The sequence below is a fragment of the Rousettus aegyptiacus genome, unplaced genomic scaffold, assembly GCF_014176215.1.
Source record: "Rousettus aegyptiacus isolate mRouAeg1 unplaced genomic scaffold, mRouAeg1.p scaffold_m13_p_5, whole genome shotgun sequence".
Lineage (NCBI taxonomy): Eukaryota > Metazoa > Chordata > Mammalia > Chiroptera > Pteropodidae > Rousettus > Rousettus aegyptiacus.
In genome coordinates this window covers 42644173-42664567 of record NW_023416308.1, presented here as the reverse complement: position 1 = coordinate 42664567, position 20395 = coordinate 42644173, and the positions used below count along the sequence as shown (strand labels likewise).

General features: G+C 41.9%; 1 long non-coding RNA gene across 4 annotated transcripts in view; it reads left to right on the top strand.

Moving 5' to 3' along the window:
• The window catches only part of LOC107505065, a 144561-nt gene that overhangs the window by 53929 nt on the left and 70237 nt on the right, over nucleotides 1-20395 (top strand). For 2 of the 4 annotated variants that reach the window (XR_004950824.1, XR_004950822.1), the window contains exon 2: nucleotides 5448-6774. This is a non-coding gene — a long non-coding RNA (uncharacterized LOC107505065). Of the gene's footprint in view, nucleotides 1-5447; nucleotides 18795-20395 lie in introns of those variants that run through there. The other 2 variants (XR_004950823.1, XR_004950821.1) reach the window with 1 other exon arrangement.

Here is a 20395-nt window from a genome sequence, read left to right as displayed (position 1 = left end):
ACTTCCAGATGGTTAAAATCCAATGGGTAGACCAGAATATAATCAAGAATATAGGAAAATCCTAAATGTAAGAGGCAGTATGGCATGATGGCTAAAAGCATAAACTCTGGAGCTTTAGAGCCCAGGTTTCAATCACAGTGCTGCCCCTTACTAACTCTGTGACCTTGAACAAGTTAATCATCTCTTTATATCTCCGTTTTGTCTTCTGTAAAACGGGAATGGTAATTTTTAATACGTATTTTATAGGTTATGTTTGTCAAGAAAAAAGAGCTCTTTCAATATTCTTCTTTGAGGTATAATTTACACTTCTTTGAGGTATAATTAATCGTTTTTAGTGTATAGTTTTATAAGTTTTGACAAATTCAAAATTCAGGTAACTGCTACCCAATAAGATATAGAACAATTTCATCAGTCCTTCAAAATTCCCTTGTGTCCCCTTTTCATTCAGCTACTTTTCTACCACTGATCTGCTTTGTTTGCCTTTCCCAGAATATCTTATAAATATAATTTTACAGTTTATAGCCTTTTGAATCTATCTTCTCTTAGCATAATAAATCTGAGATTCATCCATGTTGTTGTATATGTCAGTACTTCATTCTTTTTTTTATTGCTGAGTAGGATTTCATTGTATATAAACTATTTTTTACATATCCATTCACTAGATGAAGGACATGGGTTGTTTCCAGTTTTTGGTGATTATGCATGAAGTTTCTATAAACACATGCAAGTTTTGTGTGCACATACGTTCATTTCATGTAGTAGATACTTTGGAGTTGCTAGGTTGTATGACTAGTTTATATTTAACTTTGTAAAAATGGCCAAATTTGTTTTCCAAAATGGCTATACCATTTCTCATTCTTACCCACAATGATAGGGCTCCAGTTGTCCCATATACAACCCAGCATTCGGTATGCCACCCATTTATCTATCTGTCTGTCTATCTATCTATCTATCTATCTATCTATCTATCTATCTATCTATCTAAAATATTAGCCATTCTAACAAGTATTCAGTGGTATCTCATTATAGTTTTAATTTATATTTCTCTAATAACTGAAAATATTGAACATCTCTTCATGGGATTGCTTTTCATTTGTGTATCTTTTTGGTGAAACGTCTGTTGCTCATATTTTTAAATGGGTAGTTTGATTTTTTTGTTTTATTTTATTTTTTATTGTGATTTTATTTTTTTACAGCTTTATTGAAATAGACAATTTCTTGATCATATTTGCAGTGTATAATTCAATGATTTTTTTCAATTATAGTTGACATACAATAATATATTAGTTTCAGTTTTACAGCATAGTGATTAGAGATCAATATAATTCAAAGTTTTCAGACCAATACATCTAGTACTCCTCTGCCCCTTACATATTTATTATAACATTATAAATTATATTCCTTATGCTATACTTTATATCAGCATAACTATTTTATAACTATCCATTTGTACTTCTTGATCCCTTTGTCCTTTTTCCCTGATCTTCCCACATCCCTTCCCATCTAGTAAGCCTCAAAATATTCTCCGTATCTGTTTGTTTCCATTTTTGTTGTTGTTTATTTTGTTCTTTAGATTCCACGTGTATGTGAAATCATATGGCATTTGTCTTTCTTTATCTGACTTATTCTATTCAGCACAATGCCCTCTAGGTTCATCACGCAGTATCTTTTTTCATTCCCTTCCTTTTAGTCTCTGTGTGTCTTTTAATCTGAAGTGGGTCCCTTGTAGGCAGCATATGTAAGGGTCTTGTTTTCTTATCTATTTAGCTATACTATCTTTTAATTGGAGCACTTGATTCTTTTATATTTAAAGTATTTGCTGATAGATATGTAGTTATTGCCATTCTTCATTCATAGTTTTGATACATATATTTTCTTCTTCTTTAAGAAGTCCCTCCAACATTTCCTGTAATACTGGTTTGGTGGTGATGAACTCCTTCAGTTTTTTTTTTTGGCCTGGGAAGCTCTTTATCTGTTCTTTGTTTCTAAATGATAGCTTTGCTGGATAAAGTAATCTTGGTTGTAGATCCTGGGTTTTCATCACTTTGAATATTTTGTGCTAATCCCTTCTGTCCTGCAAAGTTTCCTTTGAAAAATCAGCTGCCAGTCTTATGGGAGTTCCTTTGTAGGTAACTGTTTTTCCCCTTGCTGCTTTTAAGATTCTCTCTTTGTTTTTAACCTTTAGCATTTTAATTATGATGTGTCTTGATATGGGCCAATTTGTTTCATCTTTTTTGGGGTTCTCTGAGCTTCCTGGGGTTGTATGTCTATTTCCTTTACCAGGTTAGGGAAGTTTTCCATCATTATTTCTTCAAATAGATTTTCAAATTCTTTCTCTCTCTCTTCTCTTTTTGGTACCCCTATGATGCAAATATGGTTATATTTGATGTTGTCCCATAAGCTCCTTGAATTATCTTCATTTCTTGGATCCTTTTTTCTTGTTGCTGTTCTGATTGGGTGTCCTCCATTACCCCATTCTCTATATCAGTGATTCAATCCTCCGCTTCATCCACTCTGCTGATTCCCTCTAATATACTCTTCATCTCAGATATTGTATTCTTCAGTTCTGACTCTTCTCTTTCAAAATTTTCATCTTCATTTTTGTTTATCTTTTTGTTAAAGTTCTCACTTTTACAAAGAGTAGAGTTTATCTACTTTAAGAGTGGAGTTCATCTACTCTTTCCTTAAGTTCCCTGAGCATCCTTATAACCAGTGTTTTGAACTCAGCATCTGGTAGATTGATGGATTCCATTTTTCCTGGAGCTCTTCCATTTTTTCATGTGGGACATTCTTCTTTGTCTCCTCTTTTTGGCCGCTTTTCCATGTTTGTTTCTATGTATTAAGCAACGCTCCTAAGTCTCCTATTCTTAGTAGCCTGGGTTTGTGTAGTAGATGTCTTGTGGCACAATCCTGAGAGGGTCCAGCTGCAAGCTAAATTTATCCCCAGCCTGTGCTCATCTGGGGCCAGCTGGTAAAATTCAACAAGCAATCTGCAGATGGTTGACACCTGTGCTGTGCTTACAGTTGCCTCAAGAGGCCACGTCAGAAACCGAGGCTGGTTTCCACCAGTGTGGGGCTTGGAGCTGCTCAGCCAGGGGGCACAGGGCACACCAAAGACACCACTGGATGTAGCTTGGATAGGGTTGCAAGTTGGGAGGGGCGGAGTTTCAAGGAATTCTCTGGGTGGAGTGACCTCTGTTATCCAGTTTGATGACCTCTCGGGTATGGCAGAACCTGTATCTGCAGGCTGGGAGTGGAGAAAGCTCAACAGAGGAACAAAGGATATGGCCAGCACTTCTGCCTGGGAGAAAGCCTCGCCTCTGGCCCCTACTCTGAAGCCCCACAACTCAGTGTCCCCCTATGTGTCCCTGGTGGCCCTGAGCTGCCAACCTGGTGCTGGAGCTCAGAGTGAGCTAGGCCGTCACCGTGAAAGTCTAGTAGTGGTTGCGGCCCCTTTAAGAAGAACGTCTGCACCTGCCGCCTGCAGCTGCTTAGCCTCTGTCTCAGCTGTGTGTCACTGGTCAGCCTTGCATCTCCGTCTCCTCCTACCATTGCAGGGTGATTTCTTATTTTTCTCCCTAGTCATAGCGCCTCTGTTCAACCAGACCCCAGGCGACTCTGCTTGCTATTTGCTACGTGGTTCCATATCTGGTGTAGTCACAAGAAGAGATGTACAAAGACTCTACCCTCTATGCCATCTTGCCCGGTCTCTTTGAGTGTTTAGTTTTGAAAATGCTTCATGTATTCTAAATTAGGTATGTGTTTGAAAATATTTTTTTTTCTAGTCTGTGACTTTTCTTTTAAGTCTTTACAGAGTGTCTTTTGAAGATAAGTATCTAGTGCTGATAAAATCCAATTTGTTAATTTTTTGTTTAATGGGTCATAATTTTGGTGCTACCTGAAGTCACAAAGTTTTCTTTTATACTGCCTTCTAAAGGTTTTATAGCTTTAGGTTTTACATGTAGGTCTATGTTCCTTTTGGGTTACATTTTATATATGGTGTGAGGTAAGGCTGAGGCCTCAGATGGGATGGCTGCTGTTGGCCTTCTTAGATCTTCCATCTTCCTCTCAGGCTGTTTGTATTCTTTAAAAACCTTTCATGTAATGCCTGTGCTGATATTTATATCTCTGCTTAACTAGGCTGGCCTTTGGCACCCTGTACATTTCTTAGACTCAAGCAGAATGAGGTTGCAATCATTTCAAGCTACTCAGTAGCTATTTTCCACTCATAGCACTAAGCATGTTAAGAGCTGGAAGTTGCTTAGTGCACATGCTTCCTGGGCCTTGGGTTATGTCCAGTAAAAGATGTGCTGAGTCTAGTCTATTCATATATAACTCATGATTTAGCCTTGAGAGCTGGTTTGTCATGGTGTCTATAGGCCTTGGGCAGGACAACTCAGCTAATTCTAGGCGGGCCTTTGGTTATAAACATCTGAAGAGAGCTGCTAATCAACCAAAGCTGAGCTTGTGAGCGGTGAATAGGTAAGGTAGAGGAACTGAACGTAATTCAGGTCTCTGAATGCCAATGGGAGCCAATGGGAGCAAACATGAGAATCCTTATTATTAGCCAATATCCACTCTCCCCTTTCCTGACTGTAAAACAAACAGCAGTTTTATAGCACCTGAGAAATGTTTGTGGGGCCACTATCCCCTTCGTTTTGTTCACCCATCTCACCAGGTCTCACCTTTCCCTTCCTGTGTGCCCATGTCTGGAGCAGGGGGGAGATGAAGAAAGAGTGGTTCAGGCTGATGTGCAAGGCACAACTCCAAGGCTTTGAAGTATGAACTCAGCAAGGGCTCCAGATGTTCATGTTTCTACCAAGGCACCAAAACAAGATTCGGCTGCCTGAGTTTGGTCCAGAAGAAAATAGACTCATTGGAGCTCTCAGATTGAAAAGATTTCTGAAAAATCACTTTGTCCCCATCTTCCTGCCCCTATTCAGGATCTCACATAAGTTACCTCAGGTAGAAAAGCCTGAAAGAGATGATGCAGTCTTTCTTGGTTGTTATCTCAAGTGTCCATTTCGATTTAAACATTTGGATATTGGTATTGATATTTAGCCATATGGTATCTATGAAGAAGGAGTTAGCTGGTAGGCAGAAGAAGGCTGTGGGATCAGGAAGAGACCAGAGATGGGGCGGAGATGTGAGTGGAGTGAATGGGAAATGGGAAATCCAAGTTCCCATGCCCGTTAACACCCCACTTGTTCCCAGTAATGATGGTCTCTAGTTTGGAGCTGGCAGCTTAGGAATTCTGCTATGTTCCTTTGGCCAAATTTCTATATTCTCCTGGGATGCCGCTTCGCATTTGTAAAATGGGGAAATAACCAGCACCACTACCACAATTTTTGTGTGTACTTACTCTTTGTCAGATTCTTAATGTGCATTTTCTGATTGAATCCTCATAAGATCCTGAGGGAAATTGTCTCACCATCTCCATTTTACAGATGAGGAAGTGAGGTTAAGTCATGTGTCCGAAGTCATGCATCCATTAATGTTCCTCTGAAAGGATTACATTGTGTAAGTGGAAGTCCCATCCACCACTTCCCCATTTTATGGAAAATGTGAGTATGCAAAGCATATATTTACTAAAGTAGGTATTAAGCTCAGGCTTCCTAAAGGGAACTGCGATTATTTAGTTTCATCGGATATGACAAAGGGTGCAGACTTGTGGGGAGTTAGGGGTACTGGATTCTCGACCCAGAACTTACTGTAAGTGGCCAATTGATCCAGGAGCTAGACTTGCCCTCTCTAGGTCTTCATTTCTTCCATGTTAATATGAAGGGTCAGATAAGATGATTTCTCAGATTGCTTCAGATGCTTACCTTCTCTGATTTTTCAATTTTTTTAGTCTGTGCCTTCAGATTCATGAAGAGATAGTAGATTGGATAAAATTACTGGAGATAGGCTCCACTGGTACTGAGAGAAGAATGAGAAGATGCAGTCTTAGATTACAGTGAAAGAAACAGAATTTAGACTGGGAGTACTTCCTTGCTTCTTTCCTCTTCTCTGTATCATACATCTTTTAAGACTCTTAGCTCAGGCCCATATGGTCTGGGAGGCCTTCCAGTAGCAGCTTGGTAAATGTACTCCTTTGTAAATATAATCTGTCTGTGCAGCACAGTTTGAGCTGTATTAATTAATTCATTAATGCACTTACTTATTTATACCTGCCTTGTGCCAGAGTGGAGTTAGGGTGGCTTACACAGACATGTAAAATAGAGTGAGATAACAAATAGTAGGAGCAAATGAAAAAGGAAAGTAGAAAACACAGGAAGGACTGTCACAGGGGATCAGGAATGAGGCTAAAACAGGCCTGCAGAGCGTGAAGCCCTTAAACATCTCCTACTCGTAAGCCCTAATTTAAAATCTTATATTTCTGGCAGCCGACCTGGGCAAGGTAATATAATTAGTCTCACAATTCACGGTGCTTGTAAGATGGGAGGGAACAAAAAAGGGGGGAGAAAGAAAGAAAGAAGGAAGAAAATAACGGAGCATGGAAGGAGGGAGGTAAAGAGGGAAGAAAAAAGGGAAGAGGGCATGAGGAAAAAAGGAAAAATTGTTTAGGAGAAACCCAACTTTCCTAGTGCTGAGCCAGAAAAGGCCTTCCTGGGGGCCATCCTGGAGACAGCTCTGTGTGACCTGATGAACAATGTCCTCAACAACACCCTAAATGGCAAATGCATCTTCTCACTTCTTTAGGTTGCTCCCTGTAGCATCATCCTTCAACACAGATCAAACTTCGACTCAGAAAAACGGGACCAGAGAGAAATGGTACAGTAGATAACTTTTTGCTGACTTGGCTTAATCCTGGGGAAGTTGTTAATATCTCTAGAAGAATGGATGGACTGCATACCCTACAGGCAATCTTTCATATATTTTCTTTCAGCTGGGTTTTTAATGGACACTGCATGGCATATTCCCTTCCAAATACCAGAAGAGCAGCTATTGGGTTTCTAGTTAGAAACAGACCCATATGCCTTACAAACACACAGATAGTTGGAATCTGGCAATCCTAGGATAGAGTTGTCATTCTCTTATGAAAATTGATGCACCTACCTAGGACCTAGGATTGATCAGAGGGCCACACTCTCAGCTCTGAGCTGAGCCGGAGAAGTTTGCAGGATGTTTGATTTTCTCCTAGGTCATGAGTGTCTGCACTATTTCTCCAGGAATAGAGACCCTTGGATACTTCCGTTCCTAAAATGAGAGTCTTTGTATGATTTCCAAATCCTTTCTGTCAAGAACATTGCTAATTCCAGAAGGAAAATACTCCATGGGAGGAGGACTGTTAAACATGAGAAAAGTCTACCACTGGAATGGTGAAATTGACTGCTTCAGAGATGTAGAAAGCCATGCTGTCTGGGGTAAATTGGAACAGATCTGCCTGGAGGCAGGGGGCTGGGCAGGATGGCCTCTGGAATGCTTATCAAGATGTCCCAGGTAGGGTGTATTCGGCTGGCTAATCTGTCTGTCTCATAAGTGTGCATGACCTGACTTCACTTCTTTGCATTCTCTGGGCACACGCTGCCCCTTGCCCCCTGTCCTTGTGTGGAGACACGTGTGTATATTCCGGTCAACATTGATTTTACTCCTCCTCAGTTAGCAGCTGTGGCACAGGGAGCCCCCTCTACACAGTCTTTCCTGGGAAATGTATTAGGCGGCACAGCATCCCCCTCATAAAAATACAATAAACGGCCCTGCAAGCGGTCGGCAGGGTAATGACTCTAACTCAGTGGCATTCTTGGAAGGGCCTCTTTAGAAGCAAAACTGAGAAGACTTAACGGAAATCTTTGGGGTAATTAGGTTTTGGGAGTGCAGAAAACTCTCAAATCATTGAGAGTCAGAGAGGATCTGGTCTCTAAATCATGCATCAGGCCAGGCTGGGCCCTGAGGGCTCCCTCCCCTGCCCGCTTCCTTCTCCCTAGTAAGTGGGCTGTTGGCCACATGGCGGCCCCTCCTTTGGTGCTATTGCATTATGTCTAACCATCAATGGAGACCAACCCTGACCCATATAAGAAAACATTTGTTATCAAGAGGCACCAGCAGGCTGAGAAAGGAAGCTGGTTTTCATGCCTGGGGTGGGACCCTATAAGCCAGACAGATGATTTTTTGTCTGGATGGTGCATGGGTGAAGGGTTCGTGGTGGCAGAGGATATCTGGGATGAATGAACAAAAATTCCTTTTGGCCTCATGATTCCTTGTCATGGACTGAAGGGAAAACTTCCAACCATCTGATTCCCAAAGCCCTTTCCTCTACCCTTATCGGCATTTGAGTCTCTCCAAGAGTGGTTGAGAGCCTGGCTTGTCTTCTTTAGCCTTATTCTCCAATCATCTCCTACTTCCTCTTACATGGAGAGGGAAGTGGGACACTCCTCTGGTTTTCTGGGTTCCCTAGAGTCCCAATTCCTACCCCTGTGGGGAGCCCGAATTGAAAGGCCCATTCCTACCAGTGCTACCTTTGAGCTGGGTCAGGTAGCAGTTAAAGAGTAAAAAGCAGTCAGGGAGTTCTGGGGCCTCTGTGGCATGCAGACCTTCCGGGCATTTAGGGAAAGTAGATTAAGAAATCTTTTTCCAGATAAGAGAGGCCTGTAAAGAGGCCAAAGAAAAGGAAACATACCCCTCCCCCCTTTGATCACAGGGGATTGTAATTACTCAGATATTGATTGGGATAATAAGTTTGCCAAAACTCCAGAGAAGGAGAGATATTCCTCCAGGTATTTTGCTTTTGCAGGATTTGCTGAGCTCTCATGTTAAATCAAAGTCAATTTGGAGGCCTAGGCCTTGCCCTGAAGCCCACAGAATGGGAGTCAGAGCCCTTTTCTGCCTGTAGAGTGCAGTGTATGCACCCTGCACGCTGCCCTTCCTCTTGGGGCTGTTCCCACTATCATTATTAGTATAATCATTGCTATTATTATTAACCTTTGGGGCCTACTGGGGTTGAGCATGTAGTAAGAACTAAAGCTGGACTCAGAAAGAGCTTAAGCCCCTCAGCCTGGACTCCAGAATCTTCTTCAGTAGTTTTTCTACCTGCCTTCTACAAGTCTTTTCTCTCAGATTTTTCCTATACTTTATGCCTGTCACGTGCAAGAGTGCACACATACACACACACACACACACACACACACACACATTTGTGTATAACCTACCTATACTTCAGCCACACTGATCTTTCGCACAATTCCCACATGTCCTCACCCGGCTCACATACTGTGGGATTAAGGGCTCTTGCTTTGGGGTCAGACAGACCTGAATTTCAAGTCCTGCTCTGCCTCTAATCAGTCCTAAAATCCTAACCAAGTCACTTTACCTTGGAGATTCAGAGTCACTTATAGACTGAAAATAATAGTAGCACCTACCTCACCCTGCAAGGTTGTTGAGAAGATTAAATAAGATGATGTAAAACCATTTGGCACAGTGCCTACCTTGGAAGCAATCAATTAAAATATTGGTTTTTGCCATTGTTATTCTTCATCCTCCTCCTGAGATTTTACATAGATAATTGCTTCTGCAAATGTTTCCAACATCCTAGCTGCAAGCTAAGGCTCTTCTCAGTCTTTCAGGCCCAGCCCAGACCTCGACTTTGCCCCATTCAGTGCCACCTTCTTCTTTCTGCTCCTACTGCAATCGTCTGTATCTCTTATGGCTGTCATTGTGGCTTGCTTTACATTCTGATTTTGAAATCGAGGGCAGTGATTATGTCTTCATCATTTTATCTCTCTTGCTCCAATCCAAGATTTTAGCACCATATACATCTTATATATAGTAGGCATGTAATACATTTTTGTTGATTTTTTAAAATAATAGATACCATTTATTGAGCAATTACTATATCCCTGACTCTTTTCATGATTATATTAAATCCTCATACTGACTCTAAGAAATAGTATTACTTCTTTTTTATATACGTAAAAAGTAAGCCTCTGGAGAGATTAAATTATTGACTGGTCACATAGCTGATGAGTGGTTGAGCACTGTTCCAAGCCCAGGACAGTGTGTTTTCAAAGTCCATAGTTATACGCAACTAGACTAGACCCAGCACATCTTTCACTGGACATATCCCAACCCCCAGGCAGTCTGCACACTAAGCAACTTCCAGCTCTTAGCAACATGCTTTGTGCTACGAGTGGGAAATAGCTACTGAGTAGCTTGGAACGATTGCAATTCCATCCTGTTTGAGTCTAAGAAATGCCCAGGGCAGCAGAGGCCAGCCTCGTTAAGCAGGGATGTAAATATTAGCACAGGCATTACGTTAAAGGTCTTTAAAGAATACAAATAGCCTGGCTGAGGGGAAGATGGAGGATCCAAGAAGGCCAACAGCAGCCGTTGCATCAGAGGTGCTTTGAGGAATATGGTGTGATGAAGTGCCAGGAAACCTTGCCTGTCAAGGAAGGGCTCCTCAAATATATCCAGGCTGACAGAAGGCTGTAGAGAAAGTTGATTCCAACAGAAAAAAAAATGCTGTTGGGGAACTGAGACTGAGGGAACTGTGAAGACTTGGCATTAGAGCTAGAAGGACAAGGATGAAGGGACACATTAAGATGAATGATTAATACTGTTAATAACAACAACAACAACAACAACAACAATAATAATGGTATTGATTGTTGTGCTTGCTATGTGCCCGGCACTGTGTGATGTAAGGAAGTGACCAGTTTTCTAGTCTCAGCAAAATAAACATGATTGTTTTAGAATGCAAGGTCACTCCTTTTTAACCTTTCTTGACTGCTGGCATCCAAGAAGATGCTCCACCTTTTCTGCCTCTTTTAACAAATATTTATTTTATGCCTCCTCTGTGTTTGCCACCAGGATGGGCCCTGGGGAGATGAAATAAAGTTGTACTCCAGCCTGGAAGAACTGAGTCTAGTGAGGATAAGGACACACAAATCACTATGATGAAATGAGTGTATATCATTAGAGAGGTATAGTCAAGTGATTTGGGAAATGGAAGACCTCAGAGAAGAGACAGTATCTGAGCTGAGAAGATTTTTAAGGATGGGAGGATTTGGATAGGAGGAGTATGGGAGAGGGGATTGTGAGTAGAGGTGGCCATTTCATGAAAGCTTGGAAGCATGAGAGTGTATGATGTGTTCAAGATGGGCTAAAGGGAGACCCCTATATGTCAAGGGTTGGGGTATGTAGGAAGTCGTGTAGGTAAGGTCTGAATGATACGGTGGAACAAAATTGTGAGAAATCTTTGAAAGACATATTAAATCAATCGACACGTTTATTTATTGAGCAGCTACTAGTTGCCAAGTATGGAATTGGTACTGGAACTACAACAGCGAGCAAACCAATGTTGGTCCGTTTCCTACATGGAATAGCCATATGTCCCAGTTTCCTTTTTGTTCTGGGATAATTATTACTAGCACCTCCTTTTACTTTGAAAAGTGTCTCTGTTTATATCATAAATTATATGGACATGCCACCCATAGAACTTCAGCCTCATGCAGAAAGACAGATATTAATCAAATAATCACCGAAATATATAACTTCAAATTATTCTAGGTGCTATGAAAGAAAGGTGCAGAGTGCTATTACAGCATGCACAGGGGAGCAGTTCAGCCTCCAAAGAAATTTAGATTTTGTGGCAGGCAAAATGAAGACACAGAAGGATTTTAAGGTGGAGATCAGATCTCAGTTTCAGATATAATGAGATTTCTGTTTGTTGGAGATTTATCTCTTTCTCTTTTAATGTCTCCCAGTTATTAACAATAAGAATTAAAAAGCTTTAACACTTTTCATGCTGTAGCATTTCACATTGTAAATGAACTTTCATAGGTATATATTCTCATCAGTGTGGCAGAGTGGGAAGTACAAATGAATGAGTCTGATGAAGCTAGCTTTCTGCCCTTGCTCTGCCTCCAACTAGCTGCCTGACTGTGGGCAAGTTCCTTTACCTGCCTGTGCCTCAGTTTTCTCATCTTCGAGAAGGGAGTTGTATTTTCCACCTGCAAGGATGATTGTGAGGAATTTTCTGTGAACCTAAAACTGCTCTAAAAATAGTCTCAATCAAACAAACAAACACCCTCCCTTTTCAGCCAGGCTCTCCATGGCCCTTAATAAGTAGAGCCTACTTGCCTGGCAGGTGAAGAGGAGTGGGAGAAAGGTGTCTCATGGAGTAAATTCCAAAAACCCAAGCTGTTCTACACAGCCAGGACATGACAGTGAATGTCTAGGAAATCAGACAGCGAGACCTTGACAAGAGTTTACTTGACGCCATCTTTTTTCCTTCTCTTCCTCATTCCTCTAGCTTGCATATGACTCCCTCTGTGGGTTGAGGATGGTTCATGAGCAAAGTGATGCAGGCAGATGCTGTGCTATGTGTTTCCAGAGATCAGGACAACCCTGCTGGGGTCAAAGGAAGAAGGAGCCAGGAACCTCTGGCCTGTGCATGAGGATGAGATAGGGGAAAACTCTGCAGCCCTGTTGATATTTCAGAGCTAGAAGTGTTTTGACCATCTCTATTAAGTCTGGCTAGTATCTTAACTGAGAGGCCAAGCTCCTGGTGCTTGCATCTCATTTTCTTCCTGATTTGCCTCTGGTGTTATTCTGCAGTGTATATGGAGAGATTACCCTAACAAAGTACCCCACACTGGGTAACTTAAACAATAGTAATTTATTTTCTAGCAGTTCTAAAGGCTAAACGTTCGAGATCGAGGTGTCTGCAGGATTGGTTCCTTCTGAGGCTACTATCCTTGGCTTGTAGGTGGCCATCTTCTCCCTGTATCTTCACATGGTCTTTTCTCTATGCCTATCTGTGTCCTAATCTCTTTTTATAAAGACTTCCGTCATATTGGATTGGGCACCCATCATAATGACTTCATTTAACCTTATTATCTCTTTAAAGACCCAAATCTTCAAATATAGTCACATACCGGGGAGTTAGAACTTCAGCATATGAATTTTGGGGAGACACAGCATAGAACTAGGCAAGTTGCATATTTCGTATTAGCCCCTGAGAGAGAATAAAATTGGGTTGGAGGGCCTGCTGGGCATCATTCCCTGGCAAGGAGTGGAATTGAGAACCCACTAGTTTTCTGAAGCAGTACAAATCCTTCTCTAAAGACTCTTGGCTTTACGGAGAGCTACTAGGTAATCCACTGCCAGCTTTGGGGTTCCTGACTCCTCTCTCTTTCCTCCTCAAGATTGCCTTTAGGATGAGGGCCTGCTTCTCTGTCTCTGGCTGAGAAATAGGTATCTTTTCTGAGATTACCTTTCACTTGGGACTGTTGAAATGTATTTTTCTTTTTCAGATGTTCCTTAACCAGAAAAAAGCTCTCAGACCCTGAAGGTCCTGTGTAGGAATCTTTCCTACTGCAGGGTGGGTGAGAGGACCAGGGAAGTTGCTGTGCTTTCTTCTCTTTCATTCTTTTCTTCCCCTGCAAGGGGAGGCAGGAGACCACACCTGTGTTGGTAATATAAACATGCTGAGATCTGCAAATGTATCATTAGCCCACCAGGTTGGCATAGAATGGCTGCATCTGAAGGTGATTTAACACAGGTAAAACCCTACTTACATATGGGCAGGGTTCCAAAGATTTGCTTGTAAGTTAGTTACTATGAATTGAGAATGTTTTTCTCTCATAAAAAAAGTGCTAAGTGTAAGAGGGAGGTGTTCAGAGAACTCCTTAAAATTTTATTTAACTCACACATAACTAAAGCACCAAATATGTCCATTTCTGTCCCCAACACACAAATGCCAGCATTTCTGTGGGAAAATACTTTGTGAGTTCCAATTCTGTGTATCAGGACAAATGTTTCTTCTTTGTCGATTGTAGCTCACCAGACCATGTCCTTGAGGAAAGGGGGTGTTTCATGGAAGGAAAAGAAGGGCAATATGGGGCCAGATACTTAGAACACCAGTAAAGCAATATGGAAAGAACATAAAATATTCATGATTTAAAAAGCATGCTCACATAATTGATTACATTTAAGTCTCAAGGTAACCCTGCGATGTAAGTGTTATGTCTTACTTCAGGGAAATGTAGTATGGGACTCAGAGATGTCAAATGACTTCCTCAGGATCACACAACAGAGAGACACTTGCAGCTATCAGACTATAATGCATCTCACATCCACATTTGACATCTGGGTCAGCACCTTTCCAATTCAACTGTGTTGGACAAAACAGGCTCTAGGTTTTGATGAATCTTGCAATCGCTGGAATGGTCCATCCTAGCATGGAGCATAGGCCCACTCTTCTCCAGAAGTGACCGTGATCCTGGGAATGGCTAGGACAGGGCAATTCATGCTGCCATGTAAGGGCCAGGCAGAGGTTTGGAGATGGTGGCAGCCTGTGCAGATTGCAGAGATTTTAGGATAAATGGTGATTTTCTTCCTTGGTGATTTCCCAAGGCCACTGAGGCCTGACAATTCTGGCAGGGAAACCAAATTTAAATGAGTCCCTTTTCAAGTCTGCCTGAAGGGTAGGCATTAGTCAGAGAACTAACGACCTTGCCTGACTGTTTCCTGTGTTCTGCACATAGCATAAGGAGGTCGTGAAGAAACACAGTCGTTGCTCCAAAGGTACTTGTACCTGGACATAAAACAAACAAAAACAAACCTTGAGCAAACTGATGAAGGAAATGTAGAACAACTCCCTCTACCCTGTGCATACCACTGTCAAGGGCACCTGTGGTCATTGGATTTGGGGCCAGGCTCACCCAGAAAAGGGTTTTGAGTTGGTTGTGAGAACTGCTATAGATGTGAGAACTGGAAAGGTGTTTTGTTTTTAGTTCGTCCCATATATTTTTATATCTGGAAACTGAGGTGCAGGGAGGTTAATGACTAATCTGAGGTTTTAAGCTAGTGATCAGGAAAGCCGGGATTAGTATTCAGGCTCCCTCCCTCTGTGTCTAGTTGTTCTTATGCTTACAGTGGAAGGGGAGGGGAAAGGACCAACTGAAAAAGATGTCAGAGGAAGGGAGTAGGAACAGTGGATTTTATAAACAGGAGACTATACTGAAGAAAAATGAGAAACGGGGAAGATAAGGTTGTGGAGGACCAGGTGGCCAAAGGCCTCGAAAGTTGAGTGGACAAAATTTGGAGGTTTTTCATGAATGGCAACAAGGGACAGAGGGATAAACTTCTATATTCCAGGGGTTTTATCTGCTGATATTGTTTGTAAAAAGGATTATTCTGCAAACGCCCCACCTTAAATTAGAAGCCCAGAGTATTTCAGCTTGTTGAGGTCACTCGGCATGGTAACCTGGGGCAGAAATGTTAGGCTCCCTTCTCCACATCGAAAGGTAAAACAGAAGACCTCCTGGATTCTGTAATTAGAGCCTCTTGTTTTGTAGCATGACCAGACATAAAGACCTTTGCTGCATAGAATTAAATTTTCATTGGTTGGATCTCAGCCTGCCCTTCCTTTTCTCATATATCTTGGGTAGGACCCCATAGGGCTACTTAGAGAAAGAGCCTCTGTATGTGGATGCTAGATTGGGACAGAAAGGAAGGGAGAGGGCAAGGAGCCTGCTGGGGAGGCTGCAAGGATACAAGGCTTGCAGCTGATCCACTGCCTGCTGCCATTGGTTTGTTGGTATTGCAGAAACATGGCTCCAGCACCAGGGGAGAATGTAAGGGTCAAGAACTGCAAATTGTAAACCACACTGAAGTGAGATGAATCAATCTGCAGTGACCTAATAGACAGGAGGAAAGCCTTCTAAGTGGAGGCTTAGAAAAGTCTCCCAGGAAATACAGGGCTGCAGGAGATCATGGTCAGGCCAACTCTGTCCACTCAGACAGCCAGGCTTGGGCTTGTTTGGCCATATGGTTGTCAGGGGTTGGAACCAGGCCATTCAGGACCACACGGTATCTCTCCTGCCACACCCTAAGAGGTCCGGGTTGAAGATGGTTCCTGGAGCAAGCCTGTGTTATCTACTGTGGTCATGACCCTGTAGAGAGAGATATCACCTGTGTTACATGGTTGTCATTCTTTTCTTATGTAATACGTTTGTTATAAGAAATATAGAAAACCTACAGAAGAAAGTAGGATATTGTTCACAGTCCCACCACCAAAGAGAATTACTGTTACTACTTCAGGAAATTTTACTACAATCTGTTTTTTTTTCTATATAAATTTTAAAATAAAATTGAAATTATATTGTTTGCATTTTTATAATCTTTTTTTCACTTAAGGTTATATCATGAACCTATTCTCATCCTATTAATTCTATGTTTAAAAAATAGTTTCATGGTATTTAATTCTGTGGACATAGTTAATCAACCCTCTATTGTTGAATATTTAGATAGTTTGCAAATTTGGACCATTGTAAACACTACTGCAATGAACATCTTGTATTACAATAATATCTGACCACATTTTTGAAGATTTTTTAGGACACTTTCTTAGAAGTAGAATTAGTGTTTCAAAGGTCCTTTTTACATCTTGGCTAATTGCCCTTCTCACCCTGCACCTGAAATGCTATAGCAGTTTGCACTTTCATTAATCAGTGGCTATAACAGTGCTTGTTTCACTGCTCATTTGCCAACACTATGAGTTATTATATTCTTTTAAGTAGAAGGTCATCTTTCCAGAGTCATGCTCGGCTTACTGAGAGTATGAGCTTTGAACATTGCAGCTACATTCTTTGTGTTTATTGGCAGAGTCGAGTAAATCCACACATGAGGACAGTTAGAAAACCTGGAAGGAAAGAACACTGAATTTGATCCCCAGGCAGCCATAGGTGCTAGAAAGGGGAAGAGGGGACCTGCAAATGAGACAGGGCTTGATTCATTCTTCCCCAAAACACAAATTGTGTTGAACTGCTATACACAACCCCTCCTTTCCAAGCTTTTGCTCAGGAATGTTTCCTGGCTAAATCAGGAAATGAAAGAACAAAGCAAGCCTACATAAAGGCGGGCTTAGTGCTCTAGAAGGCCAGCGATGTGCAAAGCCCCTGACGCTAAGCAGAAATGAAAACGTTAATGGCAAGACACCCAAAGAAAATGTATTCCATATGCACAGGCCGCCTGCAGAAAAGGAATACAAATGCACTTGGAGATTAGCTGGGGGAGCAAGAGCAGCAGTGGATAACTTTGGACTTGCTTTCAAACACACTTAGGTGAGTTTTAGCTGAAGGAATCTAGGCTGCTAATTTGACATTTTTCCAACTCCATTGATAAACGTATCAATATTACAATTTATTTTAAATAATCACAAGAACCACAATTTATTGGGTAAGCACAATAGAGTATTAAATGCCTACTATACACTCATGCTAAATGCTTTCATGGAACATGTTTAATCCTCAGAATAGTTGTGTGACATACAAATCATTATCCCCATATCTCAGAGGAGAACAGTGATGCACAATGAAATTAAGTAACTTGCCTAATTCATCAGAGTGGCAGAGCCTGGATCTTAAATCAGTGCTATCTAGTCTACTGCCTGTATTCTTCCCATGCCATTTTGATATCCAGGCTTCTGAAGTTGGAGAGGAGAGGAAGGGGCTTGCAGTCCAGAAGTCTGAAAGGCTAGGCTTTGAAGGCTGTCTGCTCTGGCTGGTAGGAAATGGCAGGTGTTCACCACAAACTGCTAGTGGTGACATGGCAGAGATAAGAGTGGGTATCCTTAAGGTGATAAATAGCCAATGGCTCCTGGCACATTCTTCCTATGGCTGGTGAGCCAAGTCCTGGGCAGGACATTTCTGGACAGCGCCTTGGTGATGGGTGGATTATCGGTGAGATAACCTACACTTTCCCTGCTGTGAAAAGCCACACACACACAAGATAGGCCCTCACAGAAATGGCCCCAGTGTCCATGGGAGGGCTGAAACTTTCTGGTCATCAGTTTCTCAGGTATGGTTGGGAGACTTGCTTTTTCAGCATCTGACTTCTCTGAGTCCCCTGGCTTTTCTTACAGATGGACTCTATAGGTGGCAGGGAATGGAGTAGATGTAGAAGGAAAGAGAATAAATTATTCCTAAGGAATCTCTGGGAAACATGGAAAATTTGTGCCCAGGCAGCCTCTAACTTCCCTTCTCATTAGGGCCTCCTCAAACTTTCCAAAATTCTGCCAGTGCAATATATATTTTGCTGACCAAGGATAATTCTTAATGCTGACTTGCTCTTTTGCTGGAAAAAAACACTGGACAGACAAGAACAGGATGTTTTTTTTTTTTCTATTTAAAAAACAAAACAAGACAAAAAGCAAAGCACAAAAACAAAGCTTTTAAGTTAAGTGCTGGGAGATTGACTCTTCCAGGCAAAATGGGGAATGGCTATTGTCTAACTGAGAAAACCCAGGGTTTGCTAATCCAGTGTGGGATTAGTCTCAGAGAGAATTGACCCATCCATGGTGTTTGCTCAGTCTCTGTACCCAGATTCCAAGTCTGCAATATGTGGTGCACTTAGAGGATAATAATGTTAGCAGAATTTATTGAGTCTTTCTGTGTATGAGCCACCATTATTAAGTGTAGACATGTTACCTCATTTAGTTCTGCGGATACTACCCTAATGTATCACCCATTTTGCAGATGGAGACACTGAGGTCTTAGAGAGGTGTGGTGTTTGTTCATAATCTTGTTAGTCAGGGCCAGAACTGGGATTCAAAACAGGCAATCCCAGAACACAGTGCACTACACTCTGCTATTCTGCTTTCCAGGGATCAAGGGCTTATGCTACGGGAAGGAATATGTAATTTTTTTCTCTTGGTCCTTGAGTATTGCAAATAAATACCAATGGCAATGCCTCTGGGAGGGGCTTTCTAATTTGTTCAAAGTAATTGAAAGGATCTATAGGACTCAACCAAATAGCCTATTTGTTTTCTCAACTATCCCTGAGTGGGACAGGTACTAGGTTGTCTGCTATCTGTCTCTGCCGAAATCCCTCTTTGTTCTTGATGAATAAACAGCCTCAAGAGGGGTTACTCTAATCAGTACAGTGTCCACCCTTCCCCCTCCACATAGTTTAACTGTGAGTAGATTTGGGAGGAAAATCCTTGTTTGACTGAAGTAGGAGGAATCATAAAAACACACTGGGCTTTACAAATGTAAATATCTTTACAGTTAGATACTTGAGGACGATGGATAGATGCCAGAGGAAGCCTGGATGTGAGAATCTGGCAGACAGAGATGGATGCGAAGAAACATAGGGAGTGAGAGAAAAGCAAAAGGCAAAAAGCCACATGTGTGGGTGGAGAGAGAAGCTTCAAGGTGGCCAGGAGATTGTGAGAAGGCAGGGGCTGGGCCACAGCAAATTCAGAGGAAAGGGAAAGGTGAGCCCACCTATATCCTGTGCAGAGGGGGTGAGGGGAACATGGGTCATGGGGCAACACACAGGCTAAGGTATATCTGCTATAGAAAGACACTTGTTTCCTTTGTGCCCCAGGGCGACTGGAGAGGAAGAAGACTCATAGAGGTAGAATGATGATTCTCAAGGTGTGATTCCTAGACCAGCAACATCATCATCACTTGTTACAAGTGCAAATTTCAAGGCCTATATCTGACCCTCTGAATCAGAAACTGTCATATAATCCATTGTTGTGTGTTTTAACAAGCCCTTCAGGTGATTTTGATGCACACAAAAGTTTAAGAAGCACCGGTGTAGAAAGATTGGAAGAACGAAGAGGAGAAATCAAGAGGGTGTGGAAATTTTGAGTCATGTTCAAGTATTGGGCAGAGGGGTAAAGAAGACAAAGAAAAACAGTTTTGTCCCAGTGGTAAAAGTGGACAGTGATGGAGATCGTGGACGTTCATCAGTCATTCCTAGAACAAGATGGGGCATGGAGGAGGGAATAGTAGGCTAGCAAAGTCTGGCTCACAGGCCAAGCCAGAAACAAAACAGCCTGTTAAAAGGTCAATGAATGGTCTTGATGATATCAGAGCTCTAACTGTCCCTTCCAGAAATTGTACTGTAAGTTTCCATTGACTCGTAGAAGAGCATATGTGTATGAAGGAGACATTAGCAGAAGGGGCACTGCAGAGAATTAGGGTGCCAGTGGACTTGAGGAGTAGTCTCCACTCCCATTTCCTTGTTGCTATGGTAGCAATTCAACCAATGGCTAACATGCCCAGAGATCCTTTTGTGTGGATGTTGCCCTTTTCCACTTCGCTCCCCAAGGGATGCTCTGAGCCACCCTTTCTTAGGTGGTGAGCTCTGACGAATCAGGGTCTGGGTGACCATAGTTACTGTGTACAGAGTGCTGCTGTGCTATTCAGCACAGGGCCCAGGCTTTGGGTTGGCATTGACAATAGCAGGAGAAACCTGCTCAGGGGACAGAGGTGGCCAGATGGCTTCAGCCTTCCAGGTTTCTGTTTTTATGTAACCAGTTGATATGACTGATTTTTAATTTTATTTTTAATGTTATTTCTTTGTCTATTCTTAATATTGGAATAAGATGGATGCACTGACAGCCAAAGACATTTGTCTCTGAACCCTGACATTTTGG